At 36.4% G+C, this 16,349-nt stretch overlaps 1 protein-coding gene across 1 annotated transcript in view; it reads right to left on the minus strand.

Annotated features, from left to right (window-relative positions):
- LOC141915406 (translocation protein SEC63 homolog) overlaps positions 1 to 16,349 on the minus strand; it is an 84,540-nt gene that overhangs the window by 6,615 nt on the left and 61,576 nt on the right. The gene's annotated exons all lie outside the window — the stretch shown is intronic.

Raw genomic sequence — 16,349 nt, forward strand, 5'->3', positions numbered from 1 at the left:
TCGTTTTACTTTCTACATATACAATTGTCTTCAAGTGAAATTTCTTTATTGCATCGTGGAAGTTTTCAGGGTGATGTAGTAATCTATTGTTGAATGAGCTTGCCAAGACTGTACCCATTTTCTTTGCACCTAATTGATCAACTTTGGTTTCTCTGCAGCAACATCGCCATAAAGGTTTACTAGCTGTTCTCTCTCATCGAATATTCCACTCTTGATTAATTCATTTCTAATCTTTTAGACATCCTCTCTTTCTTTCAACACTCGCAGCGGCCCATTTTCCTTATGACTAGATATACACTGACTAGAAATTCCCAATATTTTCTTGGTCTGATTTGCTAAGTGCCCACCGTTATTGTATGATAGACACCATCGATTCAACGCGGCAGTATTTTGAGTGATTCCAACTAAGCCACCAGCAACCTTCCCTATTTTGTTCACATGATCAAGTGCTCGATCATCAGGTAAACTGTTAAAATGATGTTGGTTTGTTTCTCTCGCGACAAACTTCTTTTAAGAAAAGCCTCGTAGACAGGCAATGCCGAAACTTCAACTGCTTCGTATCATTGACGAAAACAGAAGCCCAACGAGAATAATTTTGATGGTCGAAAATGTGAAACTATGGGAGCATTTCTTTGAGAGTATTGAGATACAGAAACCAACACCCATCACTTTAGCAAAATTTAGCTGAATATGGAATCCTCCCATCATAATGATGACATCTTTGAGTGTTTCCGGGTTATTCCATTGCAGCTTCATCAAATGTTATGTGTGTTGCTGGTCTAGATGCTTGGATACAGCCATGCAGTTGTTTATTACTGTCCATATGGAGTCATTCTCATGTTCCGGGTTGTTCAGAATTGGGTGGTGACTGATTGTTGCAAACATTTTATCATGGTTGTCTTTTTCCTTCAGCAGTACTTCATTAAAACCACCCCAACCAAAAACTGTCCTGCACAAAACGTCGAAACTAGGAAAACGATTTTAGCAAGAATATCAACTTGACTAGTAGGCCTAGCAAACAGCCAATACTCGATTACCCCAAGAAGCTTCAAAAGGGGGTTTCTTTAAAGGCAAATAATATTTAATTCCAAGTTAACTCTAACACACAACTGTTGAACCGGGCCGTTTAAGGTACACCTCTCTTCGAATCAGCTATATTCAGGACTGGGTGTTCAAAATCATATGTCAATTTTGCAAATATATAGTTAATATTAAGACATACGTTTAGAAGAAAGAAGATCCTTGCTTTTACCGGAGGCTTACCACTATTTCATATTAACAAAAATATCGCAAAAATTGAAGTACTTAACTCTATCGCTTAACATGAGTAGGTGTGGTTAACACAGCAACTTGTGGAAAATGATGAATATCAAGATCAGTTCGTAACTTTTGTCCGTTTTAATTGTTAAATTTAACCGTAGTAACGAAATTGATGTTGCATTACTACAGTCAACATCTGGACAAGCTGGACAGCTTGATGAAATGTATATATTCAAATAAATTTTGTATTTTTTTTAGTTTCATTTTTCATTTCCATCTAAATGATGAAACTAAACTGATGAAATGATACAACGAAAAACTTTCATAACGATATCATTATAATTAACATAATATGATTATATATGTTAAATAAACTATTCAAAATCCAAATAGCTCTCTTTACTATAGCAGTCGACATCCAGCTTTAGATATTCATTGATATATTGCCTCAACCACTGCTTCATTTTCACAATAGGGCAGTTCAAACATGGTTTGAAGGCATTTTCTGGGTAAAATGATATAGTAAGAGCTCTGATATGTATCAAATCGAAAAGAGAAGCTTCGAAAACATGGGAATTGATACGAAATTTGAATTTAACGCCGTGTGTGAGCTGGGAAATGAATAATTATGATCCAAATAGCACAGTTATGTATTTCTGTTACTGTACGTTGTCATGGAAATGATACGTTCCATTGTTGTCAACTACGCATATTTTTAAAGGTGGGTTCTTCATGCATTGAAAATTGATATTTCACGAGCCCTAGTTTTGCATGCAAGAAATATTCAATACGGAAGAACCGAGAAAAAAAACCTATTTTGAGGAAATAGCGTTTCATCATCCCAATTCCTTCATTATATCAACGAATCTTGCCGAGATATTTCCAGATATCAACCTTTAATATGCAATGTTCCCTAATAAAAAGTACATGAGCATGATCCCAATGAATTTCTGAAAATACGTTATAATTTGAAAATGTGTATTTTTAACAAAAATTCCCCTATAGTGACCACTCGGGGGCGCTGGCTATCAGGTACCGAGATTGTCAGGTTGGCAACAATGGTTTTTGAAGAGCCCAGATACTCTAACAAGAGAAAGTAAGCGTTGCCAAAAATTAACATGAAGTGTTAAGTCAAACGGGTTTGGCTCCCTGACTAATAACTAAATGAACATTATTTTTTTAATAACTTAGATCAAGAGTGACTCTCCCGTTTATTAGGAAACACACGCAACTAGTGGAATAGGTTTAATATTCAAACACATGTTGCAAGTATAAATTGTTTATCAGTATAGAATTTGTAATCCATAAAAGACAAAATCAACATCAGCTGGAAACCCAGACCAAATCAATTCATTATTCATTGATTCATATCTGTAAATTTACTCGATCTATCGAATCAGCAGGTGCTTAAGATGAGTTCTTAATAGGACAGATCCATTTTTTAAGCGTGGTGATAATACAGTATCATGATGTTTGAATGCCAAAATAAATGCCTGGTCGAATAAATTCATATATCTGTTGATTGTACCTATGTTCGGTTTCAAAGCTGGACCACATTTGGCGTTTACACAGTGGTTGAATATTAGGTTCTGTCAATGCATTTTATTCTATGTATCGGTATTTCAATTTACTACAATTCCCATCAACCTGAATGGCTTTGCAGAAAACCCGTCATCGCTGCTTTGCAGCTATATTTCTTACATTATTTTATTCATTTCATCAACTCACAGCGACAAGATAATACATTCGTGTCTGCTATGTATGTATATTACGTTTGTATACACGCAGTCAGCATTCAGTGATAATAACAGCACTCCCATACATTGGCGGCGCGAGCGCGTGTTAGCCTCGTACATCAGACATACTAATCGGCAAAATTTAATGAAATCCATGTCAGAATTAAAGAAAACTGCCTTCTCGAAAGCGATTTCCGTATATAAGCGACTAAACTTGTCGAACTGATCACTTCAACACTGTGACTAGTAGCAACCAATCATGGCGTGGTTCCCCATAATTAGGCCAAAAGCGCTGGCATTCCCAAAAACAACCAATCAGAGCGTGGGCTTTCCGTAATCATGTCAGCGCGCTCGACAAAGCGGTGCCGTGCCGTCAATATGTGCCATAGTGTAGCTATAACCATTCAAAGAATCCTGTCAATTTTTTAAATTCACTACGTGAACCGACCACAAACACTATCAATCTGAAATTCTCGACACAATATGTATATTCATACGTATATTTATTCATGATTAGTTGATAATTTAATTCATTATGAGATACATCATATGATTCATAAAATAACCTCAACTGATAATCCATAAAATCTTCAAAGAAATACCACCATATAACATTATTTCATGTCTCAATCCACAACATATTTGTACACTTCAATACATGGTTCTTGAAATTCACAAAAAAATATCTTTTTTCCAGTAAAATTACCTAAACCCAATGCTATTCAGCTTCGAAATACAACCATTTCTTAAACACTGATTATAGCAGTGTTGTTACTAAAAGGATCCACAGAACCAGGGTTTTCATGACTTCATAGCTGACTAGCAACTCATTGTATCATCCGTTTTTTGCGTGTAACTCTGCCATGTTATTATGTAGATATTACAACATCTGCTGTGAGTACATATACATAGGTATAGTATGCTAAGCAGCTAAATTTAAATTAGTTCATACAACTGCCACGAGGGAATGGTAAAACACAGTATCACCTATATTCTCGAAGTTATTTTCCTAAACTTGGTAGATTACTTCTTTGCACTTAGTAGCCATGGGTCAACATATCCATGATATGGGTTGACCCATGATACAAGCTGACCCCTATGCGGCGCTCCTTCACAAAATGCGGTACTCCGGTACGTAATGACTGATTTCAGTGAAATCTTTTGCAACCAATACGACATTTAACCCAGCAAGGCAGAAACCCGTTATCGCTGCATTGCAGCTATATTGTATTTGATCTTTTTTCAAAGAATTATTTCTTAGTCAAATAAGGCCAAAAATATACCTTAGTTTTATATACCTTTGTTTATGAAATAAGGCCAAAAGTATACCTTCGTTTTACCCACCAACAGAGGATGGCTGAATATTGAAAGACTTGGCAACCTCTTCAAATGTAGCTACAGAAGCTAACATACCATAAAAAACAGCTGTGGATTATCTTAAACCTCAGATTTTACCACTAAGATAAAAACTGGGCGGGCGGAATGTTGAAATGTTTTCTTGTCTTTTTCCATTATATTGGGGTTGAGCTTACCAGTATTAGAGGTCACGAGTTTGCTTACTAAGTTCATATGTTATCTCACGGCTGGTGAGCCGTGACACGAAAACAATCAATGTGTGTTGGATTAATATGTTTGACAAAATATTACCCCGCTAAATGTGGTGTTGTGGTGTATAAAATTGGACACAGGCACCCAAGATCTGTCTGCCTTGGTCCTTCGTGTCAATCAGTCAGGATATTTAAGGCATGTTAAAAACTATAAGACATTTTGACAATGTTTTCATTCAGTGTTTTCATTCAGTGAGAGTACATGTAGTAATGATTCCTCGGTTCTGGTGTGAGTGAATGTCCACAACCTCTGACAAGACACACTTTACTCTTAAAGCTGGGTATCTTAGCTTTAAAATAAATTGCCCATGGGCAAAGTGTGGTTTACCTTGAAAGCTAGAGGTTGTTTGGAGTAAGGGCATTGCTTGAAAAATCTTTTTAATTCGTGACTTCAAAGATCCACAGTTTATATTGTATTTTATCTTTCCTAAAGAATTATTTTGTAGTCAAATAAGACCAAAGATATACATTTGTTTGCGGTCCACGTCTAAAAGTTTGAAGGGTACAGGTAGGCACGGCAGGGAAACTATTTTATATTTTCAAAAAAATATGTTTAATATAATATGAAAAAATATTCAAATAAGGCCATCCCAAAATAATTGTCTGTTTGCTGCAACACCGACTCAACTTTTCAGGATGAGTCGGTAGGTAGGTAGAATTTTTTTTTTGCAAAATTTTTGGGCAAAAAAAAAACAAATTTTTCACCTTTGGGCTTTTTTACATGGAAACAATATCGCAAAAAATCATCTACGTTGCGCACAGGAAATTTGTCTAATAGCGTAGATTTCAAGAATTATTCTAAAATTATAACTTCGTCCAGAGCGTCATCTCTGTCTTAAAAATGAAACGGTACATTGAATATGTGCGCGCTTTCACGTTACCAGCTATTCAGTCACTTTAGTCACTATTAGAATGAATGGCAGCTTATTGGAACACTGCCAGTTTCCTGGAAACTTAAACTAGGCCACATGTCAAGGCATGTTTTCACACCATGCACACTAGAATTCAAACATACGTAGCTCATAGTCGGTCGGCTGTTTTTATCAAAAATAAAATTTATTTCAATGAATCCTAGAAAAAAGTTTTCACTCGGTACCTCTGAAGTCAGGTTGGTCGGGTTACGGCAAACAGACCATTATTTTGGGATGGCCTAAAATTCATCACATATCAGAGGGTGGCTGAATATTGGGTCTTGGAAACCTCTTCCAATGTTGGCCACGGAAGCTAAAATATCGGTGGTACAGAAGAAATCGGCTATTAGATCGTTTTAAGTCCTGGAATTTACCACTACAATATTCAGACCTCGACAGACCTTTTAGTTTGCTGCTTAGTATTTTCAGGTCACAAGAAATTACAATTTATTACAAATTCTATCGAACAGAAAACACAGCGCTCATCTTCTGCTATGATTATTCAGCCTATTTTCATATCAAACGTTCACGCGTTACAGCATCACCGTAGTGTACTGTACGAGCTTGTGTGTGTGTGTGTGTGTGTGTGTGTGTGTGTGTGTGGTGTAGCACTCCGCGTGCATGTGGAGGCCTCGTGTAAGTGAATATTCGCTTACACCTCAATGTCAATCAAAACAATCACCGGGTATTAAAATGAAACAATACCTATGGCAGATGAGTGAAATAATTACATCCTCACCAACAATGAGCATTTGAAATCGGCACGTATACGGCACCTAGTCCAATGAAACGTACACCATTCTATGGCTTTCCCATAATTTTAGTAGCGCCGGAATTCCCCGTATATCCAAAAAACAATCCCATTTGTTCGTAGAGACAACGCCCCCCCAATCGAGGTCATTGCAATTTTATACGCGAGAGCTAAGAATTTTCCCGCCAAAAACAGTTTTTCGTAGAATTTTAACTCAGTTGACCATGTCATCGACGGAGGTTCGCCATGTCTTCAATCGCATCGATTATACGTCTTTTAAGCCGAGAACCAATGAAACAAATGCTCACATAAAAAAACGTACCGCGATTTTACATGAATTGGCTCAATGCCAACATCATATCGCTGACAAAGGTAAACCAAAAACAGAGACGTTGCTTCCAAATATTTTTATCAATAATAATAAATAAATAAAAATGTTGCATGCCAGGTCAAAATATCCAGCAAGAGCTCCATGGGGCTTGACGCGGCAGCTTCACAAATTATAAATGACCTGTCCTTTAATCAATTTCATATTTCAAAAATGCTAGAAGGGCATATCTAGGAACAGATCCACGGATGATTGAACATTGAAAAGGGCAAGTTAAGTATCCATGCAGACAAAACAAGGGTTTAAAAATATGAAATTTCAGTGCAATTTTATACAAATCCTAGGTACTGAGATGAAGCAGTTTTATTAAATGTTGGTGAAAAAGTGCCCAGAAAAATATTGCTGTATTTCAAAACGGCATGGGAAATTATATTGCAACAGCAGCACCTGCTCGCTGTGTTCTCGTCTGAATCTGCCAACGAGGTCTTTATTAGATCATTTCCATGACTCTTTGCAGAAACTTCGGAAAGATAGGAAATACCTTAAAGAGTGATGGAAACACATCATGTTCAGGGGGTTCGTGCAATTAATAGTTAAGAAAGTAAACTTTAATAGATGAACCAAGTAAACTTTATGAAAACCAGTCAAATGAAACTATGTCAGCATTATACACACGTAATAATCACACAAAACAACTCGAGTCATCATGAATATAAAAGTGGTAGTGGGTTTTTTCCAATGACTCAAATAGACATGCCCAGTGCAGCATAAACCGCTAATGCCGAATGATTTCATTTACGTATAACATACACTGTGTATGAAATAAGAATGAAGTTTGTTAGACAATTTATTGTTATGAATTGAACAATCATCAAGATTCACTGCCCTTTTTAGATTTTAACATATTTTGTTTATTTATCCAATCAGCGCGCATTAAAAATATTCAAAAGGCGCACATTGGCGGGGGCTTCCTCCAACACACTTCACTGAGGTTCACATGCGGAGAAAATAGGTTGCCTCAATATTTCCTAAATTGACGAATTTGTTCACTTTCAAATGTGAAACATGTGCCATTTTTCCATATGTATTGGCCAACTTCCCAATCTTCTCTTCCGATGGGCCCGTTAGACACCTATTCATTGATCACAGGTGTGTCGACATGCACATGTTACAGGATAAAAGCCACTGGCGGCGAAAAGACTGCTTTTTTGGCTAATTTTGAGAATTGCATGAACTCGGCTAATAAATCAATGTTATCGACATCGGGCAAAACTTTTGTCGTAAGATTTCAAGGACCGCTAGTTAAAGATGGTAATGTGTGTTTGAAACTAAACTTCTTTCAGCTACCTTAACAGCGAAATTTCGCTGATAGCATTTTATTTTGGTGCAAAGCCATCGCAATAGACAGCCCCGATAAAAATTCATAAAAAATTAGATAAAAACTAGGGGTCCAGGGACACCATGCCCATTTGGGAAGTAGTTTCCAATGCTCAACAATCTAACGATTACAATGCATCCTGATGACCATATGCAAAACCCAATGACCTTGAAACTCACCACAATCATAGAACATGTCATGAACTACTTGCAAAACCAATTGATCATGGTAACAAAATATGTATAGGTCCCAATCTAATAAAGAAATACTAAGTTATTCTACTATTCAACGCCCACTTGTGACCCATATAGAATGACTAATGTCCTTAAAACTCACTTCATTCATAGACGATGTCTTGAGCTATAACTTTGCAATTAATTGTGGTAACAAAATATGCATAGTTACAAATATAATATAGCAATACTAAGTTATAGTATTATTCAACGCCCTCTGGTGGCCATATACATAAACCAATGACCTTGAAACTCACCAATATCATAGAACACGTTATGAGCTACAACTTTCCAATTGATTGTGGTAACAGAATATGCTTAGGTATCAATATAATGTGGAAAAACTTTTTCACACCTACGAATGAGTACTGATGACACCAAGATGGCCGCCAATTGCATCATAATTGGCTGATAAAAATACTTGTCTCAGGTATAAAACATGCCTTTCCAAAGAATACCCATCACAAATTGCAATGAGAAATAGCAAACCAGTAGGAAGCTACAGGACTCAGAATTCGGGCCAAAATTGACATTTTTGGGCACTAAAAAGGTCATAGGACGGCCATCTTGAGTCCGATCGACCCAATTTTTCTTATGCTGATGGGCCCTTGGTGAATTCAAATAATACATGAAAGATCAAGGTAATTCATCAACGAATCTTCAAAATTTCCCTCAAAAAGTTCAAAAATGTGTGAAAAGTGCTGATTTCGGCGAATTTTTGGGCCAGTTTTTGGGCCAAAGATGTGTTCAGGGTATATATGTGTGTAACCGAAATATCAAGACATTACATTGAAGCCTCTTCAAAACTTCCCAAAAGTAACTGACGAAAAGTGAACGCAATAGCCCGCTGAGACTAAAGTCCCAAGTGGGTTAAAAATGAATATCCAGGAAGAAAGACACTCTAAATATTTGGATGGATATATGAAAGCTGTGGGTACTGGAGTGTGTAATGGGTAGTGTAGTGTGATCTGTGTGCATTTGTGGCCAGCACACAGATCACATTGTTCAATGGGGTTTGGTCCAGGACTCGCGAGATTTTCAACAACACGGAAGTAACGTGTAATAAATGATGACTTGAATTGCATGACTACCTACCACCCCTCATTATTGTTGGAAAACTAAACGTTCGGCACTGACTAAAAATTAATAATAACATTTTAGAAATGGCCAGAATTTTAACTTAGGTTCTATCTCATTTTTATTTTACAATTGCGATTGGTATAATTTTATGTTTTTCAGTGTTTTTGGCAGCTGTACACTCAATCGGCACCGTTCGTGACTAGCTTCACTGCGGAATTATCATTAATTAACATCGCCATATCACATCATCAACTTATATTGTGCCTTAAAACCCTAACAGCCGAAATAATTGAAATGCACACACGATTTCTATCATTGAAAATTGAGTGGCCATGTTTGTGTTTGCTGCTTCGCGTAAATCCCGCGCGTATCGGCCCCACTCCGCGCGGTTGCGCCACCGCGTAGGATTTACGCAAAGCAGTTATTACTAATTTTTAGTCAGTGCTGAACGTTTAGTTTTCCAACAATGAGGGGTGGTAGGTAGTCATGCAATTCAAGTCATCATTAATTACACGTTACTTCCATGTTGTTGAAAATCTCGCGAGTCCTGGACCAAACCCCATTGATTCAATTTCAATTAATTTTATTTTATCCATTAAAAGTAATTAATTTCCGGTTTACAACTATGCCCTAGTATCGCCACCTACAGATATTTTTATGCAACGATGCCTTTTTTACGAAAACACGAGTTTATCTTTCTGATAAACAGCGCCACCTACTGACATTATCACGCATTGATGTCATTTTCACGAACACAGGAAGTTTGTCTTTTTGGCGGGGATGGCCGCCCATAATTATCCAACGCTTGTTTCATGCAATTATGATTATGCATTATGCATTCTTATCTACCCCTGGATAAACGAACTGCTGTATTTATTTTTGTAACTGGACCAAAAGTCGAGAAATCAAAAAGATGAGACAACTTCTCTACAAAAAGGTGTGTGTTTGCAGGAGGGGTTCATAAAAATTTTAATGTTTAACTGCCGACTACAATATCTAATGATAGGGAGCCTATACAGCATATTGTTTGGCCAAACATAAGATGATATGGTACAGATTATGTGGTACTGTCTGCCCGCTTTGTCTTGAGTACATTCCTTCAAGAAAACCCTACTGCAGATTACAGCGGTTGCTATTTGAAAGACCAATGTATAATGCACACCACAGCAATGACTGGCTAGTGTATTAGATGCATTTGATAAAAAGTGATTATACCAGTAACGGGGTAAGCTTGCTTTATTGCGTAACAGTTCGAATGGACTGTTTGCTATAACAAGATTTTAGATGGCTCTACTATCAATTGCTATTGAAATCTGAAAAGCTCTAGTACTAAAAGGGTAGCGAAGCGTGGTAATCGAAAGGTGCAGTGCAGAAAAGTTAGTTATCTGCTGATATAAAGTGCCCAATTCAGTTCTTTTAATGTGCATGCCCGATTTTTCTGGCCCATTCAAAGGGATGAGGAAAATATCCAGCAAGTTGGATGTAGGAAAAAATTCTCTCATTAGCGGAGCAAATGCTAAATTCATGAGAAAATGGTAGTTACATCATGGAAACAAGAAACAAAATTCTTAATATTATGGACTTTCCTAAATTTACATGAGTGTATGTTCAGCATCAAAATTAAACATTGGTAGTCTAGATTAGAGATTATAAGCAGAACAAATGAAAAATAGTGAAAACTATTGGATTGAATTCAATTGACTTTTTACAGACAATTAGATCGAAATTAGGACGGAAAACATCAAGGAAAAAATGCCTTTTTTTTCGAATTATGAATGGAACCGCATAGGCCTACTTATCCTTGGCATGAAGTTTTAGGCAGAATTTCAGAGAATCCGTGCTCCAAGTAATCAAAAAAGCCTGAGATGTCCCCCTTGATTGAATCCAGAAGTTTTCATGGAAATCTGTCTATTGATCCGATCTCCATCACACACAACTGCATGACGATTCGAATATATATGATAGCGGGTTTTCCCCACTGACTCGAATAGACACTCTCCTCGTTCACGGTGCGACGATTTCTATACACTGTGTACGAAGTTTGCTAGACAATTTATTTTCGTAAATTGAACAATTTCCAAGTTCCCAATTATACTGCCCTTCTATAATATTCACTGCTTTCCACGGCCGGCCGCTACGAACTCTGGCAGTTGAATCATTTGCAGTTTCCAAGAAAACTTTAACTATAGCACATATAGCAGCGTGTAGATGTGTCAGGCACGTGTGTAAAGCATGAATGTACGTAAAAGGGCATGTGTTCTTCCGAAACGAAATGTAGTTCCAACAACAAATAAATAACTAAATTGTTAAATAAGCAACGGATTCCGATGAAATTCAATAGGGTTAGAGCTTTTATTACTGCATTGAATGTTTTAAAAATTCCGGAGAGAAACTAAGCCTCGTTCGGAAGTTATTTTGTACCAAAGGAAGAAAGTTTCATTTGCGATAACAAAATGGACTTCGCTAGTGCGAAAGTCCATAAAAATGTCTACAGCAGCCAATAAACTGTACGTATTTGCCAAGTACCTCACTGTAGTAGTCATGTCCTGATCACTTTCCTGGTAATACTTTTCTCAAAGCACCAGAAAGTCTCGACATTCTTATGTTCCTTGTTTAGGGTCAATAAGCCGGCTGGCAATCATTTTGATAAACTGGCGTACAGTACCAAATCAGCGGAACTGTCCCTGATTAAGTTTTATTGCTCATATATCTTTGTTCTGTATTTTCATTTAATTCAATCTGTCATCTTACACTTGAGAAATCCCAAATGAGATATCAGCTTGATTTTCCAGATATTTCAAATTTCTGAAACACTATGTAGTATGAACTGTATCAATGAAGTGTACGTGTATTACAGGACTGAGTTACTTAAAACATTAGTCCAAATACCGCGATAATACAGAACAAAATGAACTGCATTAGTTTTGAAATAATTATACAGACATACCTCGATTTAAAGCCACCCTTGGTGATTTCCGATTTTGGCAGTAAATAAGGAATCCAGGTAATAATGCCAGAGGCAAAAATGCCATAGGTAATAATGCCAGAAGTAAAAATGCCAGAGGAAAAATCATACCATAGGTAAAAATGCCTGAGGTAAAAATGCCAGAAGGAAATATGAGGAAAATTAAGCGAAGAATTTATCAACATTGGACCTGATATTCTAATTTATACTAGATTTTACGTGATGAATGCACAGTTTAGATATACATAACATATTCCTATGATAATACAACTTAGAAAATGAATGACAAATTTATAAAATAAAGAGAATCACAAATCTATAAAATAAAGTCTGACATAAGCAAGAAATTCATTAAAATTATTATTGATATTCTTATTTTGAGATTCTGGAAAATCTTAAGATCTTTTAGAAACAAGAGCCACAAGGGGCACTATGGCTAGCCTGCAAGCTTTTCATAAAATGGCAAATGATGCATTTTTTGGGTTAAATTTGTCCAAATACACTCCCAGCTCGATAGACCAGGCTAATCCCAGGCTAATAATTTACACAATTCAATCGTGCTTTCATAAGTAGCACAGACAGCGACTGGAGCTGGCAGGAACAAATATCTCAGATAAATCTTTTCCCTTGGTCTTAGTGATTTGAATGCGGAATAGATTGAATTTTCTGAAATTTACTCAATAAAACAAAATTGAATTGAATTTGCTGTTTAACCTTGTCCAATAAAGTAAAATTGAATTGGATTTGATTTTTTTGCAGAATATAATTTGATTGAATTTGCAGTTTGAGCACATGGCTAATTAGCATATCAAGGTCATACATCCGATTTTAGAAAAAGCTATTTTTCCCAGACTTTGCACAAATGTCAATGATATATTCCGTAGTGCAAATAAATATATTCCTCCCAAAAACCAAACAACTAAAGATTTCACAGAAATCGATATTGAAATACAATTATTCTAGATCTTACAATAAAACCCGGAAGTAAAACAGTAGACGATACCGCGGGTTCACGTGAACACCTGCGGCTAAGCCAATCATAGAGGAGTGTTTGCTTTCTGATTGGCTTTTTAAAACAGATATTTTTGCGATCAGATTTTCGCGAAAAAGCCCATATAAATTTTAACGAGACCCTCCTTCAAAATTCAGCTTCATAGGGGTTGGAGAATGGATAATGCTCTAATGAATGATTTGCATGAATATATGCCCAGTTGCACAGTCAAAAAAGCCTTTACTCTGGAAACCCATGTCATTTAAATTCGCTCCATTTGTATAGTAATAGGCTCAGCCTACGGCTGGCCTTAAAATTAAACCACATATTCTTATATAATGGAAATCAAAAAGCGAACATAGTCATGATATATAACACATTTCTAAATTAATGAATATTAATTAACAAATGAATGCACAGAGTTAACATATTGAATGCACAGTTCAGCATATTTCTAGGTATAATGATAGGTATGATAATTAAAAACAAAAGTTTTCGACGAGTTAGTTAGCTGTAATCCATTACATCAAAGCAACAATTCAATGAATAGTTTTTCAGTTTTTATAAACTTGTTTCTTAAAATCATTAAATCAATTCATCTTTCTGGCATTATTTCCTCTGGCATTTTTACACCCCTGTAAATTTTCAGCACAATATCCAATGCTAAACACCTTACTTTTAAGGTTTATTTGGTGTAAATCGGATTCCAAATATTCATGCGGAGGCCGGAGTCCGTGTGGGTGTACAGGTACGGTACGCTTTAGGATGTATATGCGGCCCATTTTCTGAGGCCCATTTTCCAATGACAAAATAAGACTGCAGCCACGCAGTTGGTCATTTGTTTTTTATGTCTTGAAAAGGATGGCTCCAATGCACTTGTCAATAAATAGTTGAGTCCAAGAGGAGCACCTATCTACAATCTTCCTATCTATCACTCAAGACAAGCGCGCTGTGCCTGAATACTTCTATTCAGATGATTTTAACGTTCGCCGCCACCGCTAGAAGTGCTAGTGTTCGGTCACCAAGGTCAAAGGCGGAATGAGAAGAAAATCATCCAAAATCAACAGTTTGAGTAAAATTTAACGAACTATAAACCATAAGGAGTCACCGGGCACTGAAGATTGAAGTATTTTATAATTTTCAGTACATGAATGTACAGTTATATGCCCTTGATTCCTAAAAAATTACTTTAAATAAGATATATTAGCAATGCAATAACAAATGCTCTTACAGGCCATAGATGGCAGCACTATACGGTCATTATTATCAGATATTTTTGGAAACTACCTACCATTATAATCTTGAAGATATAAAGGAGTTATCCATATAAGTTAGAACGATAAATTATACCAATAAAACGAAAGAACAGAATTATGACTGTAAAACTGTAGATGTTAATTAAGATTCTATCACAAAGCTGCAACAAGTGAGTATACGTGTTGCGTAGATTCTCATGTGATGGATTAGACTTCTCCGATAAAATTGTCAAAAAGAGCTAAAAAACCAATTCAAAATATATAGTTTTGATCATCTAAAAAAAAACAAGAGCCCCAAGGGGCACTATGGCCAGCCTGTCAGATTTTCATAAAATGGCAAATGATGATGCATTCTGTGGGTTAAATTTGTCAAAATACACTCCCAGCTCAGCGTCAATACCTAATAATTTACACAATACAATCGTAGAATACAAACACAAAAGCACAGACAGCGACTGGATCTGGCAAGAACAAATACCTCAGATAAATCTTTTCCCTTGGTCTTATTGATTTTAATGAGGAATAGAATTGAATTTTCTGAAATTTGCTCAATAAAACAAAATTGAATTGGATTTGATGTTTTTATTTGTTCACTAAAGTAAAATTGAATTGAATTTGATATCTTTTTGCAGAATAAAATTTGATTGAATTTGTAGTTTGAGAACATGGCTAATTAGCATATCAAGGTCATCTATCCGATTTAAGAAAAAGCTATTTTTCCCGGACTTTGCACAATGGTCAATGATATTTTCTGTAGTGCTTATAAAAATATTCCTCCCAAAAACCAAATCAACTAAAGCTTTCACAGAAATCAATCTTGAAATACAATTTTAGATCTTAAAATAAAACCGGGAAGTAAAACGGTAGACGATACCGCCGGTTCACGTGAACATGTGCTGATTTCTGCGGCTAAGCCAATCATAGAGGAGTCTTTGCTTTCTGATTGGCTTTTCAAAACCAATATTTTTGCGATCAGATATTCGCGAAAAAGCTCATATAAATTTTAACGAGACCCTCTTTCAAAATTCAGCTACGTAGAGTTTGGAGAATGGATAATGCTTTAATGTATGATTTGTATGAATATATGCTCAGTTGCACAGTAATAGAGTCTTTGCTCTGGAAACCATGTCATTTAAATTCGCTCCATTTGTATAGTAATAGGCTCAGCCTACGGCTGGCCTAAAAACTTCGAACCTTCTACAATTATATTTTTCTTGTGATACACACGCGAGCTCTGAAGCTCTTTCGGGGGGTTTGGGGCCCTCCCCAAATAAAATTTTAGAGATAAGAAGCGTTTTCCGAGCACTTAGAGCGATCTTGAACCCATGAATGAATATCATGTTTTGGAAGGTAATAGCTATTTCTAATGTGGCATATCCTCATTCGATGGCGATCAGCATTTCATGCATTACAGGTCGCACCCAGAATCATTGCATTTAAGTTAACCAAAGCATGCTTCGCGCTTGGGTGTGGAACGCTTAGTTGGCAAGAAAATGTTTAAAAATAACATCTCTGACACTGTCTGTCACACTGCTCTCTGTGCGGCATTTTGGTCCGTAATTTCGTTAATAATCTGTGAATATTATGCATCAATTTGTTCGGTAAGGAATTTGCATTCACAAATAAATAATGAATTGGCATAAAGTTGTTTGTGTTTTCATCTATAAGCGATAGTTTACGCTCGCGTAATGCTGAAAAACGGCTTTCGCGACCCGTAACGTGGTGCCACCTACATTGTTTCGTTATGCTTATAAATAGGTGATAACAAAGCAACGTTTCCGAGCGTCCGCGGAGTAATTTTTTCAGCATTACGCAAGCTTATGCTGAGTAAACTATCACTCATGAGTAAAAAC

The sequence above is a fragment of the Tubulanus polymorphus genome, chromosome 1 (genome assembly GCF_964204645.1).
Source record: "Tubulanus polymorphus chromosome 1, tnTubPoly1.2, whole genome shotgun sequence".
In the NCBI taxonomy this organism is placed as follows: domain Eukaryota; kingdom Metazoa; phylum Nemertea; class Palaeonemertea; order Tubulaniformes; family Tubulanidae; genus Tubulanus; species Tubulanus polymorphus.